This window comes from Schistocerca serialis, chromosome 8 (assembly GCF_023864345.2).
Source record: "Schistocerca serialis cubense isolate TAMUIC-IGC-003099 chromosome 8, iqSchSeri2.2, whole genome shotgun sequence".
Taxonomy (NCBI): domain Eukaryota; kingdom Metazoa; phylum Arthropoda; class Insecta; order Orthoptera; family Acrididae; genus Schistocerca; species Schistocerca serialis.
The window spans coordinates 562,111,214-562,134,493 of record NC_064645.1 but is presented as its reverse complement, the minus strand read 5'-3'; the positions used below and the strand labels follow the sequence as shown (position 1 = coordinate 562,134,493).

At 45.4% G+C, this 23,280-nt stretch overlaps 1 protein-coding gene across 1 annotated transcript in view; it reads left to right on the top strand.

The window, feature by feature from the left end:
* Positions 1-23,280, top strand: part of LOC126416386 (agrin) — a 354,777-nt gene that overhangs the window by 84,027 nt on the left and 247,470 nt on the right. The window lies entirely within an intron of this gene.

Genomic DNA, 23,280 nt, shown 5'->3' with positions numbered 1-23,280 from the left:
ACAAAAAATGGCTCTAAGCACTATGGACATTAACATCTGAAGTCACCAGTCCCCTAGACTTAGAACTACTTAAACCTAACTAACCTAAGGACATCATACACATCCATGCCCGAGGTACGATTCGAACCTGTGGCCGTAGCAGCAGCGCGATTCCGGACTGAAGCCTTCCACAATACGGGCACAAACACTCTGTACATTTTGTTTCAGAGTTCTAACACGTAGAGTATTCTCTAAGAAAGCAGGGAAAGTTACCCCGTTGAGCTAGGATGGATGAACACGAGCCCGTAAGAAAGTCACCAACAATGCCGGTTCAAACGTTGACACAAAATTGTGCACTCACGTCATCAACAAAGATTTTCTGAGGATTCTCGACAGCTCATACGTGCTGATTGTGAAAATTAACAGTCTGATAACGTTGTAAGGAAGTTTCATCCGTGAACAGCACTTTTTCAGTAAAGTGTGGGTTGATACATTGTTGAGTAAACCTTTCGCAGTTCCGTGCAGGAACATCGGCTGCTCATTAAACGGATGCAGCAGGTTCCCATGTAGCACTCTGCGGACTGTCATGTGGTCAACATTACTTGCAGCTATTTGTTGCAAGGTGACACTAGGGCTTTCGTCAACTGCACGAAGAAGTTCCTCCTCCAGCTGAAGTGTCCTCATCCTTCTAGGCCTCCCCAGTGGTAAGTAGTAGGCTTGAACGTCCCATGCTCCATAAGACGATGATTTATTACTTCAAACGCCCTATTGTCTGGGCAGTGCTCTTCTGGAAATCTCTCCCGATACAAACACTGAGCGCCACGTTCATTACCGTCTGCTAATACACACCAAATGAGCATCTGCCGATTCCACTCTTGAGTACTCTACCGGAATCCCAGTTCGTGATGAACGCTAAGAAGCTGATGCTACTTGCCTGACACCAGTACAGTAACGAAATAAGTCGCAATACTGCACAAGTAATGAAATGAGTCACATGTCAGCATTACCTTCTTTCATTTGGAACAATAAACACGAACAGCTAAATGCAACTGATCAAACGCAATTCAAGGATATTTTCGAACAGTATCTGAAGTAATTGATAGTTCGGTGCCAAAAGAAGTCTACTTTGCTTATTTTCATTCTCTTGTGACGTATGGCATTATATTTTGGAGTAACTCTTCCCGTTCTCAAAGGATACTTTTGGCTCAGAAAGGAGCGGTTCGGCCAGTAAGTGGTGTAAGTTCGCGAACCTCTTGTCGAACCGTGATCACTAGTCGGGTATTCTGATACTGTCCTACCTTGTTAACAGTATCAGCCCATTCCCAAGAATTAGCAGCTTTCACTCAGTTAATACTAGACAGAAATCCAATCTGCATTTGGATCGCACTTCCGTAACTCTTGTGCAGAAAGGCGTGCAGTATTCTGCTGCAACCATTTTCAATAAGAATTCAAAAATCTTAGCAGTAATCCAAGCGCTTTCAAATCGAAACTGAAGGGCTTCCTCATGGGTCACTCCTTCTGTTATAACGAGCAGCTCCTTGAAACATTAAGCTCAGCCTGTATTGTATTGTTGATTGCGTTTACATAAATTTATGGCTCGTCTTTTTTTGGGTTCCTAAACATTTTATTTTATCTGTTATTACTTTTATGCTTTAATTTCGTTTACTGACACGTTCCATGACCTTGGAGGTTGCTCTTCATTTTGGTCCTACGGAACGAGATGTGTAAACTAGAATTAAAAAAAATGGGAATAAAGGGTTTCCAGATCCATGTCCATGTAGTTTTTTATTCTTCTATGGATGAGAAATATTTCCTGAAAATTTGACCGTACATTTTTGATATACGCTGTATGTATACCAAGATCGTAGATGAAAGTGTAGTTACTCTATTTATAACAATTACAATCAGGCAGATGTATTAGATGTGAAGAGATCCTGATGAGACTTGAAAGCGCTCTTAGTTTGATAGAGAAACTAGTTTCGTTCGGCATTCATCACATCTTTAGCAGTCACGTCCAAGTGTTTGACACGCGGCAACACCGGATTAGCCGGCTGTGGTGGCCGAGCGGTTGTAGGCGCTACAATCTGGAGCCGCGCGACCGCTACGGTCGCAGGTTCGAATCCTGCCTCGGGCATGGATGTGTGTGATGTCCTTAGGTTAGTTAGGTTTAAGTAGTTCTAAGTTCTAGGGGACTGATGACCTCAGATGTTAAGTCCCATAGTGCTCAGAGCCATTAGAACCAATACCGGATTAAATCAGTTCCCTCTTTCGCTCTTGTAGGCTCGTTTCTTTGTTCTTCTGTGAGTCATACACTAACCTTGTCTTCTGTCAGTTCAATCTCGTACCGTAATGAGGTTCTCTTCGTTTCGCAAAGCACCCTTCCGAGGCCCTATTCATTCCCTGCTACGATAGCGGTCTTATCTACCCAGCTAAGTATGCCAGTCTTGTGGCCGTATTGCACTCACAAAGGCCTCCTCGCCTCTCCTCATTCCATTCTCACTCTCTCACGAGGAAGCGTCGGATATAATAGCGACTGAGATTGCCTACCCGTATTTGTGCTGCTTCTTCGGTGATGATTTCTTAATGAAAGCAGTCTTAATTTTAAAACGAGCCTCCTTTCATGTCAGAGACCATAATTTATTGTGTCGGAAATGTTCCGGCGCCGTGCTAATGCAGTGTTTATTTCTGTACAAGAACTGGGTACGACTCAACAGCATGACCCCATCTCACAACAAGACCAGACAACAGTCGTATGTCTAATTTTTTATATTTCTCATACGGTAAGGTCAGAACTCAATTTAAATCACCCAAAGCTGTTACAACTCTTAAAATTTCTCGAGGAAATCGACTTTGAAGTTTTCCGACCATCTTTCACAGCGTAAAGTGAGGACCTCTTTTCGGCAGCTAGCAAGGCTCTATGAAAGGATGCTCGCATGACACATGAACGTCCTAGGTTCGTTTCCTGGCGGATGCAATTTTTTGAATAGAGGTGAATGTTCTAGTAGCATTTCCCTGAGGCGTAATATACATAAAAATGAAAGAAAAAATCAGTAGTGCTCGAGACTGGTAAGACTGGAACGCAGGTTCGAGTCTTGATCCGGACTTTTTTTTCATTTTTTTCTTTCATTTCAAATACCTACAGCACTTAAGCATAAAGCCTGTACAATATACACGAATTAACACGTAACCAATCGTAATTTTTATGAAAAACTGACGTCTTCTCGTTTCTAGTTACATACCATGCGCTTAAGTCCAGTTTTTATTGCAAATATAAATTATTAATCACCAGTCTTTTATAAAAATTGTTAACAATGGTTATTTAAATTGAAAACATACAAATAATTTTTTTTCGTATTTGTGTTTTATACACTTGAGAGACAGGCTTGTGGAACAAGCATCTTTGTTTAAAGAGTTACTACAGCTGAGAATCGAGCCCAGATCGCCGACATGGCAAATGAGCGTTATACCTCACATCCACACAGCCCATATTAATAAATAAATAAATAAATAAACCTTGCTTTAGGTTGTTAAAGACGATCTGAAAACTTCACAGTCGATTTTCTCGAGAATTTTTAGAGAAGTATTTAACAGCCTTGGGGATTTATATTTTGGTTCTGAACTTAACGGTCTCCTTTTTATTACGATGGTAGACTCAATTTTCTTCGCTCTATGCTCCCACATGTCTGCAATAGCATTGTATTGTTGATTGGGTTTACATCAACTTACGGCTTGACTTTTTTGGGTTCATAAACATTTTATTTTATCTGTTATTACTTTAATGTTTTAATTTCATGTACTGATACGTCCCATGGCCTTGGAGGTTTGCTCCTCACTGTGGTCCTACGGAACTAGAGAGAGAACGGTGTGCTGAGTTTCCTAGCGAGGGCTTCTCACGTGGAAGCAATGGCAATTACCGCAGTGTTATTTAAGGCAGCCAGAAAGAAATTTTAAAGTGGATTCGGTGAAATGCGTTTATAGTAAAAATGTGATTCCTAAAAACAGATTGCAGCAGGAGGAAAAGAGAATCAAGTGCTTGACACTGCAAATTCAGTTAAATGCTTAGGGATTATAATTACGAATAATTTAAGTTAGAAGATCACCTAGATAATTTTGTGGATAAAATAAACCAAAAGCTACGATTTATCGGCAGAACTATGAGAAAATGCAGTAGGTCTACTAAAGAGGCTGCTTTACACAACGCTTGCCCTTTCACTTCTCGTGTACTAACGTGCAGATTGGGGATCCGCATCAGAGAGGATCGAAGGTGAACACTGAAAAAGTTGAGAGAAGGGCAGCTCGATTTGTATTATAACGAAATAGGGGAAAGAGTGCCACGAATATGATACACGACCTGGTGTGGCAATCATTAAAACAAAGATGTTTTTCGATAGTGCAACAGCTTCTCACAAAATTTGAATCAACACCTTTCTCCTCAGAGTGAGAAAAATTTTTTTTTCGCGCCTACCTACATAGAAAGAAATGGTCATCGTAATAAAATAAGAGAAATCAGAGTTCACAGATAAAGATCTAAGGGTTCCTTTCTTCCCCTCGCGATGTTCGAGAGTGGAACGGTAGAAAAATAGCTTGAAGGTGGTTCGATGAACTACAGAGTAATCATGTAGATGTAGATGAATATGCAAATGTAAAAATAATAAGAGATGTAATTCTCGCAAAAATGACAGATAATGTTAATTAGCATATACTTGATGAATTCTTAGCCGGCCGGAGTGGCCGAACGGTTCTAGGCGCTACAGTCTGGAACCGCGCGACCGCTACGGTTGCAGGTTCGAATCCTGCCTCGGGCGTGGATGTGTGTAATGTCCTTAGGTTAGTTAGGTTTAAGTAGTTCTAAGTTCTAGGTGACTGATGACCTCAAAAGTTAAGTCCCATAGTGCTCAGAGCCATTTGAACCATGAATTCTTATTTTAATGAACGAAAAAAAACGAAAAAAACGAAAAAAATAATGGCCGAATTGAGACTCGAACCATCAATTTTGTTATTACCAGTGTCGAGGACTACCGATTTTCCGATTTATTTTCCATCTTCATTTATTTTACACTTCATGGAAACACTCGTAGCACATGCAAGTTTAAATTTTTATCCATTCTGGATTTATAACACTGCGACTGTCTTGTTAAAGGATTCAGGAATTACTGCAACCAATCGCCGTTTTTTCTTCAATTTTTATTTGTTCATGCCCGTTTTCGAATCGCCTGGCGATTCATCATCTTTGGAGACAACAGCAGCCACACTCTTGGTTTGTTTATATTTTGTAAAGTATGTGGGAGTCGCCATCGGTGGAAAATTGCCTGTTTCACTTGATATTTAACGATAGTGGAAAACATACATTATGTTTTCCAGAGCAGTGCTTGCAACAAGAACAAAAACACTGAGTAATACCATCAAATTAATCTTACCTTCTTAATATTCTTCCCACATATAGTGCTCACTATTCCGTCATTAAATTTTCCACAGATGCACGACCCCCACAATACTCCAAACTAAATTGTATCATCTGATGATGAATCGCCAGGCGATTCGAAACCGGTCGTGAATTAATAAAAATTTAAGAAAAAACGGCGATTGGTTGCAGTACTTCCTGAAACCCTTACATGCAAGTTTATTTGAAATTCTGAAGTGGTCAGGACTTGAAGCAGGGTCGCCCAGGTGACTTGTGAGCATTCTTCAAAAAAATGGTTCAAATGACTCTGAGCACTATGGGACTTAACTTCTGAAGTCATCAGTCCCCTAGACTTAGAACTACTTAAACCTAACTAACGTAAGGACATCACACACATCCATGCCCGAGGCAGGATTCGAACCTGCGACCGTAGCGGTCGCTCGGCTCCAGACTGTAGCGCCTAGAACCGCACGGCCACTCCGGCCGGCTGCGTTCGTGCTCTGCTGCGTTACTAACTTCAACTCCTTATGTGAAGCAATTGCAAGAATCTAAACAGAAGAAATCAGAGGCTGAAGCTAAGAAAGCAGCGAGAAATTTATTTGGGGAGAAGAATGGAAGATCTTCCAATTGTAGACCTAAAGCAGAAGAATCGTCTAGTGACTCGGCATTCGATGTCCATCTTGATGACAGTGGGGATTCAGACAGCAGTGATGACGATGACACAGAGTGTCTGTTCTGTACTGGGCGCTTTTCTGAAGGCAGACACGGGGAGAAATGGGTACAGTGCACGAGATGTTATCGCTGGGCTCATGAATATTGCGGTGTCACAGAAGACAATTTTGTTTGCCCCGGATGTCGTAAATATAGACCTAAGTATTGTGAAATGAGTGAAGGATAACAGAAATGAATGAACATGTAAAAATTGTATATTCATATGTCATTATTATGTAATAAAATAATTAAAGCAAAATATTATTACTGTCTCATATTAGGAAATCTTGATCTCATTTCTACGAAATGCCTTGTTTGTGAAGATTTAATAACTACTCTGAAAGATTGTTTATTACTGCAAATACGATAATTATATGGCTCAAATGGTTCAAATGGCTCTGAGCACTATGGGACTAAACTGCTGTGGTCATAAGTCCCCTAGAACTTAGAACTACTTAAACCTAACTAACCTAAGGACAGCACACAACACCCAGCCATCACGAGGTAGAGAAAATCCCTGACCCCGCCGGGAATCGAACCCGGGAACCCGGGCGTGGGAAGCGAGAACGCTACCGCACGACCACGAGATGCGGGCGATAATTATATGATAAAATTAGATAATGCAAGATCTTATTACCACCATAAAAAATACAACTGCACTTACTTTTAGGTCTTTCAAATGGGTTTACAAAAGTGTGTCTCATATTAGGCACCTTTCCTCTACCCTCTGCCAGACACTCCACAGTGGTTTGCAGAGTACGGATGGAGATGGAGCCGTAGAACAGTAACGGTCTTACGCCAATCCGTAGATTATGCCTCGGCGCCTGTTGGCTCTCCCCACGCACTGTTCTGCCTCCCAAGAAATTTACGTCCCAGTCGTGTATCCCACAGGAAGGTGTTAGTCTTCAGAAGGTATCGCGTGGCGCTCGGCCGAAAGGAATGAGGCTTAAAGTACGGTCTTTAAACGTACTTTGATACTATGTCTGATGTGAAGATGGCGCACGAATGTCGTGATTCTGTGGTCGAATTTCCGTGAGGGATAGATCCTCACATTGCCACTAGCATACATTGTACCGTACACTTGGATGCAGAGCGAAAGACCCGTTGTAGTCTGGAGATAGCCTGAGGATGACGAATACTGTGTCGACTACTCGGCACCGGGTAGAGACTACTGCAGCCACAGAGGCGGCGGTGCAGACGCACGCTGTGGCTGCAGAAGCGCTTAGAGTAGCGTCTCTAATGAGCGCGTCCCACAATGCGGACCGTATCGCCAGCTCAGGCTAGCCGGAGCGGGGTGGTGTGGGCGTTGTGATGGCTATCGCGTATCGTGCTGCATCCTGCGCGGGCGTTTAGGCGAGGTCAGTCACCCCGAGGTGAAACGACTCCTCCTGCTGCTGCGCACAAATGAACCAGGTCAACCGTACCCGCCGATACAGGATATCGGTTTCGTCTTCTCGAAAAGAGAAAACTGATAAAATTTCTTTTGAATTTGTTTTTGGAATGTAAGCCGGTGTGACAGACCGGACTCTAATGTAGCCCGAGGTCTACGTTAGACTGAAAGGTGACGGTTTGCTTCTGAGTTAGGGAAGTGGTACCGAACTGTTCAGTTAATATCATGAACTCTCAGATGTTCCGGGACTCCATGCAACAACTGCATTTCTCTGTGTGTCGCTGACAGGCGTCTGCTTAATTTGTTCGTGCGCTTATAGCTGCTATTCATGCAAAATAAATTCTTTACAGATGATCCGAAGAACGCTTTTGATAATATTCTGAAGAAGAGATTCTTCAAAAGGCTTCGTGGAACAAAGCACAGAATTATTTTTTTTTTTTTTTTTTTTTTTTTTTTTTTTTTTTTTTTTTTTTTTTTTATCCGGGAGACGCAGTACATGTTGCTGCCGTGCGAAAATTCGAGAATTTAGAGGCATTGCTCGTGAAAGATAAAAATTCTGGATTCGTGTGTCGGTCGCACGTACAGCTTTAATCTGCCAAGGAGTATCATTCGATAAGGTACCATCCAGAGATAACTTGCATACATAGCCAACTCCAGCTAAATTCGTAACCGAGACCAGGGTTACTCGGCTGTGATAAGTCTGAGGCAACCAGCTCGAAACTCGGAGGGGCAGAAAATTTACATTTGTAAAATTCGTTTGGAAAAGCGATGCCATCTTACATTTGCTAATAATATCAGTTTGCCACAAGATCTTCGGATGTCCCCGATTCTCTCTGCAGCGTCTATGAGAGCATAACACGCGAAGTTTCGTCACATGGGAACAATAAAATCGATGGACAATTTGATACTTTTCGCGCGTAGTGGACGTTCGCCGGGCAACATATTATATCTACCACATCCGAATCTTTCATTCTGCACTCTGTATTACAATTTTCTGACGTATTCCAGTCTAAGATGTAGCAGGAGAAAAGTGTGCAAGATATTCATCACATGGGAGCAGAAAGATTTCGATATTACTTGCCAATGAAGACACTGATGCAAGGAAGTCATGACTTTGTTGGCAGTACGGCGACTAGCAGTGCCTTGTTGAACCCACATATTCCGTATTGCTGCTCCTTACGTACACAAAGTGTTGCGCCGGCTTTATAAAGCGTTCGTTGTTCACTCTCTCATGCACGAATGTGATTTAGATTCGTCCACCGAACATTACAGGCCAAACTCGCAACTCTTGTGGATCAGAGGAAACGTGTGCTGCTTTTCCATAGACCAATAGCGAGATTCTGGGCATTCGCGTATAGCTCAAGCTGAATGCGTGAATTTTGTGCTGTAAGGTTGCAGCGAATGACACCAAAAGCGTTTCTGCTATGAAATAAAATGACGCCTCAGACTATTACTCCCGATTGTCGGGCCGTATGGAGGATAACAGTCGGGTTGGTATCCCACCGCTGCCCGGGTGTCTCCAGACACGTCTTCACTGGTCAGTGGGGCTCGTCACTGAAGACAGTCCTACTCCAATCAATGAGATTCCCGACCTGAAACGTGTCTGGAGACGCACCGGACGGTGATGGGGTACCAACCTGATTGTTGACTGCCATATGGCGCGACAGCCACGAGTGGTAGTCTGAGGTTCCGTTTCCTTTCGTAGCAGGACCCCTTTGGTGCCTTCCTCGGTACCCTTACGGCACAGCGGCACTTCGACTATAGCCTACGCCCTGTTTTGTTGCCCTTCCTTGAAAACCATCCTGAGCTCACATTTCCACAAGACAAAACCCTCCCGCACCCGGCGAGGGTTTCTACTGCTCGTCTCGGTGCTTGCCAAACCCTACCTTCGCCATCAAGGTGGCAGGATCTCTCCACAATTAAGAAAGTTTGGAGCATTTTGGCCAAGGCCCTCCAACTATCTTGGGATTCTGACGATCTAACGAGCCGAATGGAGAGAATTTGGCATGACGTCCCTCACAGGGGCATCCAACAACATCAATCAATGAAACTTCCTGGCAGATTAAAACTGTGTGCCGGACCGAGACTCGAACTCGGGACCTTTGCCTTTCGCGGGCAACTGCTCTACCAACTGAGCTACCCAAGTACGACACACGCCGCGTCCTCGCAGCTTTAATTCCGCCAGTACCTCGTCTCCTACTTTCCAAACTTCGCAGAAGCTCTCCTGCGTACCTTGCAGAACTATATTTCATTCTGGAATATCAATCAATGCCAATCCGCAAACTTATTACTCAAGGTCCAGAGGTGGATGAACGCATTATTGACTTGCTCAATTTATGAACTTCTTTCTGCTGAATAAATCGTCTACATTTTTCTGTTTGTTTGTACATGTACATCGCATATATCGATTTTCGTCCCGTTCGGGTTATTCCTTCCTCACGTGTCGTTCTTTTTTTTCTTAGAGTGTATGTCATTAACTACATCTGCATGCTATTCAGCTCATGTAAAATCTTCTATTACAGCCAAAAAACGCTACAGAGTTTCTCATTAACCCAAAATGCAGAGAACGTGTCTGCTTCCGATGGAAGTAAGTCGTCGAGATTGTTTCGGGAAGAGGCCACACCATCATCATGCGCAGCGAAAGTGTCTCGGCGGGTTCTGGATGAAGGCGATTACACTGCTGCCGGACTGGTCTCGCTATATACTGTACCAGCTAACTGCCGCGTAATGGCTATCGCACAAGGCCACCTCCTGCCGCTCTGCTCGACAGGCAGGCGCGCCTAGGTAATTGCTTCAGAAGAAACCAAAACGACCATAACTCGACGTAGCTGTCGGCGGTTAGGTCTTCCTCACTTTTTTTCTTTTCTTTTTTACCGAACGTGAAGCTGTAGCAAGCGGCAAGCGGCACGGCAGCCGATCAGGCCCTCGGCAGAGACATTCCTCTACTACAGGGAAATCGTCAGCATGAGTTAGGTGCTATTTGCCGCAGGCAGGCGCTCGGGAGAGGAATGAACAGGTGCCCAGCGGCCGCCGCCGTGTAATTGCTGCATCGTTTCTTACTGTGAAACGCTGTCCACTCACTATTCTAAGTCACTAACATTCCCACGATGTCTTCAGCAGCTGCCTACAAACCGCTTCATTCGCCGTTAGACAATATCAGTTCCTACTGACATGGTGTTCACGCTCGTATTTCTACGAATTGATGCTATATCAAGAAATTAGAAATGATCGTTATTTTGTCAGTGGTATATGCGACGTGACAGACACACACAGACGCTGGACCCCCATTCGGGACGATGTCGGTTCAGATCCCCATCCGCCTATCCAGAGTTGATTTTACGCGATTTCCCTGAATCGCTTGACGCAAACGTCACGGTGACTCCTTTGAAAAGTGTAACCCTACTCTACCTACATCTACATCCATACTCCGCAAGCCACCTGACGGTGTGTTGTATTGTATTGTATGTTAACCGGAGGCCTAGAAACGACGGAGAGGCTCCGTCCCCGCCGCAGCCGCAGTGGTCCACAACCTCACGACGACTACCAAAGTCCACTTCACCCCTCCGCCGCCCCACACCGAACTACTCTTTCAGGGTTATTGTGCGGTTCGGCCCCCGGTGGACCCCCCCTCCCCCCCACTCCCTCCCAGAGAAGGTCTCACACCAGACGAGTGTAACCCCTATGTTTGCGTGGTAGAGTAATGGTGGTGTACGCGCACATGGAGAACCTGTTTGCGCAACAATCGCCGAAAAAGTGTAGCTGGGGCGGAATAAGGGGAACCAGCCCGCATTCGCGGAGGCCGATGGAAAACCTCCTAAAAACCACCCACAGACTGGCCAGCTCACCGGACCTCGACACTAGTCCGCCGGGCGGATTCGTGCCTGGGACCAGGCCCTCCCCTATACTTAGAATTACTTAAACCTAACTAACCTAAGGACATCACACAACACCCAGTCATCATTACAATATTCGTCGTGCTTCTCAGTTCCATGGTTTAAAGAACCTGCAGGATATAGGCTGGGTCCAGTTCAGAGATTAAAACTGCTGCCTTCGGTGTGGCAGGTTAAATTCCTGGTACTTCTTCGGATCCCTCTGAGGTAGGAAGGTCTGCAATGGGGACCATCCAGCCTTGAGGCCAAATGAGTAGCTGTGTGAATAAAGAAGCAGTGGGATGATCATCAAGATTCGTCTACTGACAATAGCGGATGCAGGGGTCCCACGATCATAGATCACTCCTCATACTGCCTTGAAAGCTGCAGTCGGCCAGTCTCAACAGGTCTAAGGCATAGTCTGAGAGTGGTGGGAGTGGGTTGTCTGGTATTTCGGAGATACAGAAGAGTTACTTATTATCTGCGTGTCTCATATTTGTACGTCAGTTGTGTTCTGTCAATGTTAAGTTCAACAACTAATACCAGTACTATAAAATACACTGTGCAGTCACATTAATGTGACCACCTGACAAAAGCCTGAATAAGATCTGGGAGATTCCGAGAGGCCAATGCCGTGGCAAGATGAGCTAGATTTCTCTGTTGAGGATCCATGGCGCTCAGTGGTCCCACGGATAATCAATTGGGTTCAAATCCGGGTCAGGAGAGTATGTTAAACTATCCTGATGCTCTTGGAACCACGCACGTATACTGTGAGCTGTGTGGCACGTTGCATTGTTCTGCTGATAAATGCCACAGAGCTGAGGAAAAACAAACTGCATGTAGGGGTTGACATGGGCCCCAAGGATGGATGCATGCTTATGCTGATCCATTGTGCCTTTCAGAGTAACGAGATCACCCAGGGAATACCCGCTGGTCTGGACCCTTCTAACGACTGTTGCAGGATGTTTGCTTTCAGACGTTTTACGCCGTTCACAGTAACGGTCATTTGCCCCATGGAGCATAAAATGTGATTCATATGAAAAAGTCGTCTGTCAACACGGACGTCCAGTTACGGTGTTGGGGTGCAAATTCCAGGTTTCATCGCCCATGAACAGTAGTCAGCGTGGGCGAGTGAATCGGGCGCCTGCGGCAGAGGTCCGTACACAGCGATGTTCGCTGGTCGGTCGTTGAGGAGGCACTGTAGTGCATCTGGCTGGTTAGTTACGTAACAGTTGCACGCCTATTCGCCTGTACACACCTCTGCGACTGTCATTCACCTCTGTCTTCACAGCTGATTTTGGATAGCGCTATTTTCCCATGCACGGTGTATGAGGGGCGTTAGAAAAGTCCGTGCAAAAATAAAAAGTACTTACGTGTTTGGGGTAAACCCTTTTTATTTTTCGACATAGTCTCCTTTTCGACTCATACACTTCGTCCAACGCTGTTCTAATTTGTTGATCCCTTCCGAATAATAGGAATTGTCCAAGTCTGCAAAATAGCTATTAGTTGCTGCAGTCACCTCCTCGTTTGAATAAAATTTTTGTCCCACCAGCCATTTCTTCAAATTGTGGAACAAATAGTAGTCTGAGGGAGCCAAGTCTGGAGAACAGGGGGGATGTGGAACGAGTTGGAATCCAACTTCCATTAATTTTGCGATCACAACTGCTGAGGTGTGTGCTAGTGCATTGTCGTGATGGAAAAGGACTTTTTTGCTCTCAAATCGCCGGCCTTTTTCTTGCAGCTCGGTTTTCAAATGGTCCAATAGCGATGAATAAAAAAGGTTCAAATAGCTCTGAGCTCTATGGTACTTAACTTCTGAGGTCATCAGTCCCCTAGAACTCAGAACTACTTAAACCTAACTAACCTAAGGACATCACACACATCCATGCCCGAGGCAGGATTCGAACCTGCGGCCTTTAGGTCGCGCGATTCCAGACTGTAGCGCCTAGAACCGCTCGGTCACTCAGGCCGGCAGCGATGAATAATGTTCACCTGTAATAGTTTTATCTTTTCCAGATAGTCGATGAGGATTATCTCTTGCGAATCCCAAAAGACAGTCGCCATAACCTTTCCGCCTTTTTGGTGCAGATTCTCCCTTGGTAACCCAGTGTTTAGATTGTTGTTTGGTCTCAGGAGTATAGTAATGTGGCCATGTTTCATCCACAGTGACGAAACGACGCTTAAAGTCCTGCGGATCCTTCCTGAACAGCTGAAAACCATCCTTGCAACACTTCACACGATTCCGTTTTAGGTGAAGCGTGAGCAACCGCGGAACCCATCTTGCGGATAGCTTTCTCATGCCCAAATGTTTATGCAAAATATAATGTACCCGTTCATTCGAGATGCCCACAGCACTATCAATCTCACGCACCTTAACTCTTCTGGAATCCATCACCATATCATGGATTTTATCAATGTTTTCTGGAGTCGTAACCTCCACATGGCGTCCAGAAGGTGCAGCATCACTTGTACCCATATGGCCACTCCGACAATTTTGAAACCACTTATAAACTGTTCTAATCGAGGGTGCAGAGTGACCGTAATGTTTATCAAGCTTCTCTTTAGTCTCCTGAGGCGTTTTGCCTTTCATAAAGTATTGTTTAATCACCACACGAAATTCCTCTTCGTCCATTTTTTGACAATCACTCGACTTCTTTGATTCACACGAATGCCAAACACAAAGAAATAGACCAATATGGCTGAAACTTGGTGTGCGTTCATTACAAAGATGCTACTAACTAAAAATGACCTCTATACGCGCCGGTGGTGCCATCTCTCGGACTTTGCACGGACTTTTCAACGCCACTCGTACTTTGACTGCGGTGGAACGAAAACAGTTAACAAACTTACTTATTTCGGAAATTCTTCCACACTTGGCCCGGAAGCCAATGATCATATCCTTTTGGACATCAGATAAATCGGTCCGTTTCTGCATTACGACCACGAATGCACTCTTTTCCGCGTCCCCCCCCCCCCCCCCTCCTCCCCCGACATGCTTTATGTACATTCCATTGGTAGTGCTGCCATCTGCCGTCTCTGAGTTGCTACTGAATGTTAATGTAGACCGCGCACCGTGGGCACATTAATGTCACCGGACCATGTATGTTATGATGTCTTTGTCACGTACTTTCCTCAAAAGCAGTGGGTTTGAGCTTAATGTATTCACTGTTCAGAGATTTAGAAATCTCACTTTGTAGCGCGGTGTGCACCTGTTTGAAAGTTTTCTTTTATTTATTTATTTATTTATTTTTTTTTTTTTTTTGAGTCATCAGTCTTCTCGTTGGTTTCATGCAGCCCGCCACGAATTTCTCTCTTGCGCCAACCTCTTCATCTGAGGGTAGCAGGTGCTACCTACGTCCTCAATTATTTGCTGCATGTATTCCAATCTCTGTCTTCCTCTACAGTTTTTGCCCTCTACAGCTCCCTCTGGTACCATGAAAGTCATTCCCTGATGCCTTAACAGATGTCCTATCATCCTGTCCCTTCTCCTTGTCAGTGTTTTCCACGTATTCCTGTCCTCTCCGATTCTGCTCAGAACCTCCTCGTTCCTTACCTTATTAGTCCACCTAATTTTCAACATTCGTCGGTAGCACCACATCTCAAATGCATCGATTCTCTTCAGTTCCGGTTTTCCCACAGTCTATGTTTCACTACCATGCAATGCTGTGCTACAAACGTACATTCTCAGAAATTTCTTCCTCAAATTAAGGTCTATGTTTGATACTAGTAGACTTTTCTTGGAAGGAATACCCTTTTTCCCAGTGCTAATCTGCTTTTGATGTTCTCCCTGCTCCGTTCGTCATTGGTTATTTTGCAGTCTAGGTAGCAGAATTCCTTAATTGCATCTACTTCGTGATCATCAATCCTGATGTTAAGTTTCTCGTCGTTCGGGACTGATGACCTCAGATGTTGTCCCATAGTGCTCAGAGCCATTTGAACCATTCTCGTCGTTCTAATTTCTGCTACTTCTTATAACTTTCGTCTTTCTTCGATTTACTCTTAATCGATATTCTGTTCTCATTAGACTGTTCGTTCCATTCCTCAGATCACGTAATTCTTCTTCAGTTTCACTCAGGATAGCAATTTCATCAGCAACTTTTTTTTATTTCCATCATTGCTTCCTCGATGTACAGATTGAACAGTATGGGCGAAACACCACATCCCTGTCTTACATCCTTTTTAATCTTAGCACCTCGAACTTGGTTGTCCAATCTTGTTATTCCCTCTTGGGTCTTATACGTATTATATATTACCCGTCTCTCCCTATAGCTTAACCCTTTTTTTTCAGAATTTCGAACATCTTGCACCAACGCTTTTTACAGGTCTAAAAATCTTATGAACGTCTTGATTTTTCTTTATCTTGCTTCCATTATCAATCACAACGTCAGAACTGCCTCTCTAGCCCTTTTATCTTCCTAAAGCCAAGCTGATCGTCATCTCTAACACATCCTCAGTTTTCTTTTCCATTCTTCTGTATATAATCTTGTCAGTAGATTGGATGCATGAGCTGTTAAGTTGACTGTGCGATAATTCTCGCACTTGTCAGCACTAGCAGTCTTCGGGATTGTGTGGATGATATTTTTGGGAAAGTCAGATGATATGTCGTCATATTCATACATTCTACAAACCAACGTGAATAGTCGTTTTGTTACCACTTCCCACGATGATTTTAGAAATTCTGATGGAATGTTGTCTGTCCCTTGTGCCTTTTTTTGATCCTAAGTTCTCCAGAGCTCTTTTAAATTCTAATACTGGTTCCACTATCTCTTCTAAATGGACTCCTGTTTCTTCTTCTATCATATCAGACAAATCTTCCCTCTCATAGAATCCTTCAATGTATTGTTTCCACTTATCCTTTCTGGCAGACTAAATCTGTGTGCCGGAGTAGCTCTCAAACATGTGACCTTTGCTTTTCATGGGCAAGTACTCTACCCACTGAGCCATCCAGCCATTGTCAAGGCCTGTCCTCACAGCTGTTCTTCTGCAAGTACCTCTCTCTTAGTTTCCTAATTTCATAGAATTTCATTCTGGAAACATATACTGAAAAAGTTGCGTCAAGTCCGAAATGTAGGACAAGAATTACTGGAGAAAGTGAAGCCGTAAGAGAAGGTCAGAAGTCGCCCCTGCATAGTTCGATCGACAGAGCATTTTTCCCCGCGAAAGGACAATGTTCCGGCTTACGAGTCCCTGTCGGACACACAGATTTGTGGAAAGCCAAAATGAGTGTTATGAAAGTAATACATCACAGATCCTAAAAGGTTTTGTGTAAAGCCTATAAGCAGATCGAAGTCACGTCTCGCCTGGGCCCGTCAACCCCGCAACTGGACTGTTGATGAATGGAAAAATGTTGCCTGGTCCGACGAGATTCGTTTCAAATTGTAGCGAACGGATGGGGACAACCTCATGAATCCATGGACCCCGCATGTGAGCAGGGGACTGTTCAAGCTCGTGGAGGCTCTGTTAAGGTGTGGCGCGGCTGCAGTTGGAGTGATATGGGACCCCTGATACGAGCACATACAACTCTGACAGGTGACAAGTACATAAGCACCCTGTCAGGTCACCTGCGTCCATTCATGACCATTGTGCATTCCGACGGACTTGGGAAATTCCAGCAGAACAATGTGACGCCCCACATGTCAAGAACTGTAACAGAGTGGATCCAGGAACATTCTTCTGAGTTCAAACACTTTCGCTGACACCCTAACTCCCCAGACATGAACATTACTGAGCATATCTGGGATGACTTGCAATGTGCTGTTCATAATACACTCCTGGAAATGGAAAAAAGAACACATTGACACCGGTGTGTCAGACCCACCATACTTGCTCCGGACACTGCGAGAGGGCTGTACAAGCAATGATCACACGCACGGCACAGCGGACACACCAGGAACCGCGGTGTTGGCCGTCGAATGGCGCTAGCTGCGCAGCATTTGTGCACCGCCGCCGTCAGTGTCAGCCAGTTTGCCGTGGCATACGGAGCTCCATCGCAGGCTTTAACACTGGTAGCATGCCGCGACAGCGTGGGCGTGAACCGTATGTGCAGTTGACGGACTTTGAGCGACGGCGTATAGTGGGCATGCGGGAGGCCGGGTGGACGTACCGCCGAATTGCTCAACACGTGGGGCGTGAGGTCTCCACAGTACATCGATGTTGTCGCCAGTGGTCGGCGGAAGGTGCACGTGCCTGTCGACCTGGGACCGGACCGCAGCGACGCACGGATGCACGCCAAGACCGTAGGATCCTACGCAGTGCCGTAGGGGACCGCACCGCCACTTTCCAGCAAATTAGGGACACTGTTGCTCCTGGGGTATCGGCGAGGACCATTCGCAACCGTCTCCATGAAGCTGGGCTACGGTCCCGCACACCGTTAGGCCGTCTTCCGCTCACGCCCCAACATCGTGCAGCCCGCCTCCAGTGGTGTCGCGACAGGCGTGAATGGAGGGACGAATGGAGACGTGTCGTCTTCAGCGATGAGAGTCGCTTCTGCCTTGGTGCCAATGATGGTCGTATGCGTGTTTGGCGCCGTGCAGGTGAGCGCCACAATCAGGACTGCATACGACCGAGGCACACGGGGCTAACACCCGGCATCATGGTGTGGGGAGCGATCTCCTACACTGGCCGTACACCACTGGTGATCGTCGAGGGGACACTGAATAGTGCACGGTACATCCAAACCGTCATCGAACCCATCGTTCTACCATTCCTAGACCGGCAAGGGAACTTGCTGTTCCAACAGGACAATGCACGTCCGCATGTATCCCGTGCCACCCAACGTGCTCTAGAAGGTGTAAGTCAACTACCCTGGCCAGCAAGATCTCGGGATCTGTCCCCCATTGAGCATGTTTGGGACTGGATGAAGCATCGTCTCTCGCGGTCTGCACGTCCAGCACGAACGCTGGTCCAACTGAGGCGCCAGGTGGAAATGGCATGGCAAGCCGTTCCACAGGACTACATCCAGCATCTCTACGATCGTCTCCATGGGAGAATAGCAGCCTGCATTGCTGCGAAAGGTGGATATACACTGTACTAGTGCCGACATTGTGCATGCTCTGTTGCCTGTGTCTATGTGCCTGTGGTTCTGTCAGTGTGATCATGTGATGTATCTGACCCCAGGAATGTGTCAATAAAGTTTCCCCTTCCTGGGACAATGAATTCACGGTGTTCTTATTTCAATTTCCAGGAGTGTATATCCACATCCCCACGTACTCTTACAGATTTGTGGAGAGCCCTGCAGGATTCATGGTTTCAGTTCCCTCAAGCACTACTTCAGACTTTAGTCGAGTCCATGCCATGTCGTGTTGTGACACTTCTGCGTGCTCGCGGGAGCCCTACTCGATATTAGGCAGGTGTACTAGTTTCTTTGGCTCTTCAGTTTAATTTACCCTGGAAGGACGTCGCTTTCAGAATCGTAGGAGTAATACAGGAAACATTCATAACTGCAGGAAGAGCAGCGCCTTTTGTCACAGGCTCGTTAAGTACAGGAGAGCGCGCCTCAGACAGATATGTTCATCAATCTGCAGCGTCAGACGCATTGTGCACCATAGCTCGCTGTGTAAAATTCCGATGACGTGCGTTCCTAGAAGTCAGGCCACATGTTACTTCTTCAAACACCTCGCGAATTGACCATGGGTAAATCAGAGACGTTAGACTTCATACGGAATATGAAGTGGGAGAGGAGGGGTGAGGATGCGAGGAATTTGGGGGGGGTGGGGGTGGGGGGGGGATTCTACTGACTTCCGAAGCATCCTTTTCCACACACCGATCGGTAGCGCTTCCAGAATACAGTGTAGTTGTTGACAGCACCTGACTGGAGGAATGACTGATAACTTAAAAGAACTGTAGTGGAGTGCCGGGGTCTTCCCCTGTTCCTTTACCAGCTTCTGCTTTGTCACCAGAGTTCAATACTCATCTCCCCCCCCCCCCCCCCTCCTGTTCCCCCTGCTCTTGCTATGACTGCGAATTTTTTATTAGCTTTAATTGCTGAAGGGACATCAGGGACATCTTTGCCTTGCTCTCAGGACATGCTTCGAGATTCCTTGCGGTTGCCCCGCCAGACGCCGACCAAACCGCTTCGTCACGACCTATTCAACCTCAAAGACATTCAGCTAATTACACAAGCGGCGTTTCGTTTTATCCCATTATACGGCACGCCGCACTAAAAGGCCTTCATTAATCTAAGGTCCTAAGCAGAATGACCACTTTTTTTACGTCGCTGTGCATGTGGCGGTTTTGTGTTCCGCTTCATTAACCACACCGCCTTGTCCTGTAGAAGGTTCAGTACTCGCGGCAGCAAACTAAATTACACTCGAGAGCTAAATAAAAATGCATTAGCGAATGTTGTGCAGGTACTTATAGCGTTCGCCACAACCTCACTTTCTCATACGGCGTCGCAAATGGTATCATTATAGTCGCCTCTTTTAGCCTCTTAGATTGTAGTTTAACTAGTAACAGCGCGTTAAAATCACCTGATGGTCAGTTGCTAAGAACTCGTACCGGTTATCATACCACGTCGGGGACTTGAGATTTAAAACTAAAATAAAAAGCTTTCGCAAAAAAAAAAAAAAAAAAAAAAAACCGTTAGTATTACGTACGGGTGCTGAACAAATCACTGGAAAAGTGTCACTCGTAATGTCCAGAAATAAACATGTCGGTCACTTTTGTGAATCATAGAATATAATTTTTAAAGACAATAATTGCACGCTTGGAATTAGAAACTGACGTTAAAGGAAACGAAAAATTTCTTAAAGAGCAAACAGAAGAGCATCAAGAGGAGGGAGGCGATCGATAAGACCTTTGACACTGAGGTGCTGCACCTCGGGACTGATATTTACCGACATTATTATCTGGTGCGTGCATAATAGTGCGTTAAGAGTCCCCAGTAGAGTTGCTACAGTAAGGGCAGGAAGTTGGCCGCCGGCGGCCAGGTACTGATCGTTGAAAGTCGGCGCTATTCGGAACACTCCTTGTCGGCTATTCTCTGCTTCGGATTGCTGCCATCCTCAGCGACCCCAAAGTTGTGACGTTGTAATTCTCTGACGAATTGTTGTTGTGTTGTCTGTGTGAGTTGACGATGAATTATTAATAAAAGTAATTGTATTTGAATGCGTTGTACAATAAGAGAGACGAATCCAGAGACTTACTAAATGTTTTCAGTCTCGATTTTCTTCCATTCATTGCGTTGTATCACAACTTTACTTTAATTTCATATTCCTTGGTACAAATATGTACCGCATTTGTTGATGGCCGTCTCTATAACGAGCATTCGTGAGTCTATGCCACTTATACCCAAGTAGCGCACGTCCGTGAGTCGTTAGTACTGGAAGACAAACAATAAGACATTCTGTGGTGTCATCGCCAGACACCACACTTGCTAGGTGGTAGCCTTTAAATCGGCCGCGGTCCGTTAGTATACGTCGGACCCGCGTGTCGCCACTGTCAGTGATAGCAGACCGAGCGCCGCCACACGGCAGGTCTAGAGAGACTTACTAGCACTCGCCCCAGTTGTACAGCCGACGTTCATAGCAATGGTTCACTGACAAATACGCTCTCATTTGCCGAGACGATAGTTAGCATAGCCTTCAGCTACATTTGTTACGACCTAGCAAGGCGCCGTATTCAATTGATAATTAATATTATGAAGCATGTACCGTAACGAGAGATGTTCTACAATTGTGGATTAAAGTTAAGTATTATATCATCTACGTACTTTATTTGACATTCTCAAGACATTGTCCTGTTCCAGACCTCACGCCAGTCAGCGTGTAATTAAACGCGTGCATTTCGGCCTCTTCTAGAAACACAGTGTTGGCTCTTCTGCCAACACTACACATTCCCTCTCTCATAGCCCTACCACAGAAGTGACTACGATACTTACGCCATGTCCCTGAGGTAAGCGGCAAATTTTTCTAACAGTGTCGAATTCGCTAACGTCAACTAAAATTAAGCCCAACTTAAAATATTACTGTCTCTGTATCTTCGTTACTGAACAGAAAGTACTCTCTTAAGAAGCTCGTAACGGCAGTTGACGTTCCTGGATTCTGCTCTCTGTTGCTAGATACTTGTTATTACAAAATATGACAGAACGGCAGGCCGTCGTTTCACGACCGTAGACTTTAAGAGTGTGGAGTGCGATGTTCAGCCCGATGCAGATAAGAGCTGCAAAGAGCTTAGTGAGGGCAGGTCTCAGCCAGACGCGGCGGAGATGTGGACATGCGGAAGGATCACCAGAGCGATCTGCCAACAGAGAAAAGTGAAACCAGGGTGTCGTAGATGTACGAAATAACTGATGTAACGAGCAATATTAGGTTCATGAAAAACAGCGGCCGACTATAAGCAGAAAAGAATTCAAACACGTTAACAGAGCATTACGACACCGAAACAGTCAAGTAATGAGAGATGAAACAGGAGGGCGATCAAAGCTGCCACAGCGAGACGGCACCTCCCCCAGAAGCTCGCGACTGATGTTTCCACTACAGTACAGCCAGTTGTAATACAGCCTGTACCGGTAATCCTTACCAGATATCTACACTACTGGCCATTAAAATTGCTACACCACGAAGGTGACGTGCTACAGACGCGAAATTTAACCGACGGGAAGAAGATGTTGTGATATGCAAATGATTATCTTTTCAGACCATTCACACAACGTTGGCGCCGGTGGCGACACCTACAACGTGCTAACTTGAGGAAAGTTTCCAACCGATTTCTCATACACAAACAGCAGTTGAAACGTTGTTGTGATGCCTCGTGTAATGAGGAGAAATGCGTATCAGCACTTTTCCGACATTCATACAGTTCGGATTGTAGCCTATCGCGATTGCGGTTTATCGTATCGCGACACTGCTGCTCGCGTTGGTCGAGATCCAATGACTGTTAGCAGAATATGGAATCGGTGGGTTCAGGAGGGTAATACGGAGCGCCGTGCTGGATCCCAACGGCCTCTTATCACTAGCAGTCGAGATGGCAGGCATCTTGTTCGCATGGCTGTAACGGATCGTGCAGCCACGTCTCGATGCCTGAGTCAACAGATGGGGACGTTTGCAAGACAACAGCCATCTGTACGAACAGTTCGACGACGTTTGCAGCAGCATGGACTATCAGCTGGTAGACCATGGCTGCGGTTACCCTTGACGCTGCATCACAGACACGAGCGCCTGCGATGGTGTACTCAACGACGAACCTGGGTCCACGAATGGCAAAACGTCATTTTTTCGGATGAATCCAGGTTCTGTTTACAGCATCATGATGGTCGCATCCGTATTTGGCGACATCGCGGTGAACGCACATTGGAAGCGTGTATTTGACGTCGCCATACTGGCGTATCACTCGGCGTGATGGTAAGGGGTGCCAATGGTTACACGTCTCGGTCACCTCTTGTTCGCATTGACGGCACTTTGAACAGTGGACGTTACATTTCAGATGTGTTACGACCCGTGTCTCTACCCCTCATTCGATCTCTGCGAAAGCCTACATTTCAGCAGTATAATGCACGACCGCATGTTGCAGGTCCTGTATTGGCCTTTCTGGATACAGAAAATGTTCGACTCCTGCCCTGACCAGCCCATTCTCCAGCTCACCAATTGGAAACATCTGGTCAATGGTGGCCCAGCAACTGGCTCGTCACAATACTCCAGTCACTACTCTTGATGAACTGTGGTATAGTGTTGAAGCCGCATGGGTAGGCCGCTATTACGACTAGAGGTGTTTGTTGTGGGTACTGATTTCTCAGGATGTATGCACCCAAATTGCGTGAAAATGTAATCACATGTCAGTTCTAGTATAAGATATTTGTCCAATGAATACCCGTTTATCATCTGCATTTCTTCTTGGTGTAGCAATTTTAATGGCCAGTAGTGTACATTGAACTGAAGAAATATCAGTTATATTATACAAAACGTGTTTTGTCTCATTTATTTTTATGAAATATT